This window comes from Tigriopus californicus, chromosome 12 (genome assembly GCF_007210705.1).
Source record: "Tigriopus californicus strain San Diego chromosome 12, Tcal_SD_v2.1, whole genome shotgun sequence".
NCBI classification, from domain to species: Eukaryota; Metazoa; Arthropoda; class Copepoda; order Harpacticoida; family Harpacticidae; genus Tigriopus; species Tigriopus californicus.
In genome coordinates, this window is record NC_081451.1 from 318,865 (window position 1) to 322,964 (window position 4,100).

At 40.2% G+C, this 4,100-nt stretch overlaps 1 protein-coding gene across 1 annotated transcript in view; it reads left to right on the top strand.

Moving 5' to 3' along the window:
• Positions 1–4,100, top strand: part of LOC131892278 (cadherin-23-like) — a gene marked incomplete in the record, with an annotated part of 24,896 nt that overhangs the window by 14,809 nt on the left and 5,987 nt on the right.

The window sequence follows — 4,100 nt, forward strand, 5'->3', positions numbered from 1 at the left end:
GTGCATTGTCTGATTTCTAAAAAAGATAGCAGTTAAGATCTCAGAAGAAGTAACCGTTCAGAGAGAGATTGCATTCATCTTTATAACAGAAACCTGGCTTCGGCCAGGGGTCTTAGATGAAGAACTATATCATAGTTGGTTGCCACATAGTTCGTAGTGATAGGACACGCCCTAATAATCCCATATTCCCACATGGGGGTGTATGCCTATATGTTAGGAATGATTTGCACATTAGTCATGTACAAATGTCGAATGGAGAAGTAGAGGTCTTAATTTGTCATCTACAAGGTCTTGATCTGTCTATTGTAACAATCTATAGTAGATCCCCTTCTTGTTCAGCAAGCTCTTTTACGTCAGCTCTCCAATTCACTGGAAATGAATTGGATCAGGCAGTTTGCTCGAAGGTTTTCTTTGTAGGGGACTTTAATTTTCCGGCTAGCGTTGTAGAGTGGGAGGTTAGTCCTGATGGGTATATTCCCATTTCGAAATCGACATCTCAGTCGTTCGAAAAGCTGGAAAAATTCGCGATCTTGCGCAATTTCTCCCAGCATGTTGGTGTAAAACTAGATAGAATAGGGTTCTCGACTTGGTCTTTTCCAATGACCCTGATCTGATCCAGTATGTCCATGTGACACCTACTAATCTGTCAGATCATCATGTTCTTGAGATAGGGTCGACCATTACTCAAAAGCCGGCGTGCTCTAGAGTAAAAACCGGTCAAAAAGGTCGGTTTGGCAAAGTTCAAGTTCAAAGATGAACATTGGCCGTTGATTATAGAAAGATTAAGAAGAACTTGACCTGATTTCAATTCTGAAACATGAATCGTCTATAGATGCAGCCATTGATAAATTAGTTTCAGTTTTTAAGAAGTTTGCTCCAGTTTAGCAATATCTGAATGTGTTCCGAAAGGTGGTATACGGACAAAAATTCCAAAATATAGGAAGACTTTTGTCAAAAAGAGTTGCAAACTAGCAAAAAGGCTGAAGAGCACTTCGAATCCAGTAATTGTGGCTAGTCTCCAAAAAAAGTTGGACGTAGTTCAGGGTAAGATTAAGCCTCCATCGAATATGACCAATTACAAACTGAGAGCAAGGTGGTTCAGGAGGTCAGGTCGAATCCGAAGGCATTTTTCTCTTATGCGAACTCTAAGAGAAAAAATGAAACACTCTGTTGGGCCTTTTGAGGTTGATGGGGCAGCCATTAGCAATGTAAAGACTAAGGCTAACATGCTTGGAGATCAGTTCTCCAGTGTGTTTTCAACCCCACTGAGTTCAGAAGCAACATCACATTGCTCTGAAGATGAGTCTGTTGAGATTGACATGGTTAGTCAAGTTGAGCGTTTAGATTATCTTGTAGTCACAGATTAAGATGCTTTAGAGGCCATAAGGGACTTGAGGCTTTCCAGCTCTCCTGGTCCTGATGCGTGTCATCTCAGTTTCTGATGAAATGGTCACTGGTTCTAGCTCCTGTTTTCTCGTACTTGTTGCGTTGCATCTTGGATCAGGGCAAGATTCCATTTTCACTAAAGTTATTTCTCCAGGTGTTGGTAATGCGGTGGACAATTTGGGGAGTAAAAATCATTGAAATGATTAATCTTGATTGGTGACCAGAGAGTGAATACACTCGGTTTATCATGCGCTGAGGTTTTCAAGGAAATGAAAGACGTTCTTTTACACAGATTTACAGCTAGGCAGAGAGACACTCACTCGCAAATACTTTGTGCCCAAAACCACACGTCAATAATATCAACTTATTCATGCTGGTCTACCTCTTTCTTTGTTTTGATTGAATCTATATTAAGCTCTCTAGGGTGCCAACATTTGCAATTTCTAAAGACAGGGCTTCGATCTTGGGTGGCCATGTCTTGGGAAATCAGGATGGGCGGGGCTCTGTGTTACGAGTAGTAAGGCCACTTTGGCCACGTTTGGCTAAAGATGAAGTATCTTTTATGCCCTTCTGTTCAGTTTTGAGTCCTATCTGCAACTTGTAATACGAGGTTTTCAAATGCAGGGCAACGAATATGTTAAAAAGGAGGGGCCCTAAGATGGAGCCCTAGGGTTATCACAACCATTTTCAAGAGAATATTTGAACCATATCACCAAAAGCAACGAACAAGGTAGAAAGTGTTTTTATCTAGCAATGCTGAAAATAGCTTGGGGCCTATACCAATTCCTTTTTTTATAATTTTTTCTTACAATTGATTTTTTTGTTCTCTTTACAGAGGGCCCAGGGCCTGTTGATAACCTCGAACAGATCCCTTTACAAGAAGGTGTTGACGACAATGGAGAAATCTTTGATGATAATTTTTGTCACTTCATCCCAATTAACAAACTATTGTCTACAGTGCTCCATTTTAACAGAGCAAAAGGGAAGGAGGCGCGGTCCACCTTTATGACTTAATATTGGTTGGATTTCATATATAAACTGCATGGTTCATCTCATTGAAAGGGACCGAAATGTTGGGCTTTTAATCAAGATTATGTTCACTCACAAACGCCCTTGGAAATTAATTGGAAGGTAACCGTTCAGCTACGTTTTGAGCGCGGAATGTGACGAGACTTTTTTTCAAATCTCCCGCTAAAATAAGCAAAATCGGTGCAACCATAGAGGAGGCAAGGCCAAGAGAGAGCGTAGTGAGCAAGCCAGGCACGACCAGTTTTTAAAGCACATGGGCAGTGCTGCCAGATGTGTTGATTTATCACCAAACTGGTGATTTTTCAAGTAATTTTGGGACAACATTTTGCTTCTGATGATTGGTGATTGACAGCAAAAAGTATCTCGAAATCTGGTGATTTTGAAACATCCGAAAAATCCAACTTTGGTTGGCTATGGTTGGCTAAAATAGGAAGTCTTTTTTTTTAAAGTACATATAGGTTTGAAATAAATTGTAGACATATTACAAATCACCTGCTTATGTTTTCCATCAATCTGAAAAGCTCTTTAACTTTGCAACTTTTTAAGATACTCTAATTCAAATATTGGAATTTACTTCTGTTTGATTAATGAACGAATCCCCTAAAAATCAGGCAAATCTTGACCTTTTCTCATGATTTTTGTGGTAAATGGTCATGAGGTGGATGATTAGTTTCGGAAAAATTGACTTACCATTACTTTTATGAAACTTGACAACCTTTCTTTTCTTAACAAAATTGTTCTGCAACACACTTGTTAGGCTCTGGCATTGTTTGTTTGTTTTGTTTGTTACGAAGTCAGATGACAGCTCTCTCGCTCGGCCTGCCATCTGAATGATAGGTGTCCCAATTGAGGGATATTCCCGCTTCGTCATCACAGCCCAACATTAATTATTACCTCACTCTCGGGATTGACCGCAGGTTCGCCCATTTAAGCTGTTAAAGCAGCAACTCATTCAGTAATCAAATACCACAGAGAAGCTTGGACTTGGTCAGCCCGGGATCGATCCAGGATTCGTAAATTGGAAAGCGGATGCTCTACCAATATGGTACCCCAGCAAGCCTCTAGGCTCTGGCATTATTGCGTTTTAGTTTATGAACTGAGATTTATCGTTTTCACAAAATGTTAGCAATGTGCAAAATGCTGATCAGTTTAGGAATAAGCATGGACAAGGCAAGATCTAGGCTAGGGATAGCAGGTTCAAATCCCAACGCTGGAAGATATCGTGATATAATTTTCCTTTTCATTTACGTGTTGCTTGACAGGGAAGGCAAAAGCAGCCCTTACAACCTCCAGAACGTGTTGGTGCCTATGTTTTGAAAAGTTTATTTGCAACTTTTTGTTCAAATTCGGTCGATTTTTGCATGCAAATTTGCTGTCAATAAAGATCATATTAATCTTCAAATTTTGGCCGGCCCCATAAATAACAACAAAGCTCATGAGGTGATTGCATTTCTATATTTGGTTATTTTTCTTTGGAGCCCCAAAAATCTGGTGATGAAACTGGTTATTTTTGGCAAAAGTTAGGTGATAATCGATCCATTTCATCTGGCAGCACTGCACATGGGTGGCAACAACCAGAAACACTAGAGGTGACTGGTGGCTAAAATTTGCACAAGCCAAGCTCAATAATGAAAACAAACCGATTCCTCCCGGGCCATCCGGGAAGATTTGACGTTCAGCCACAG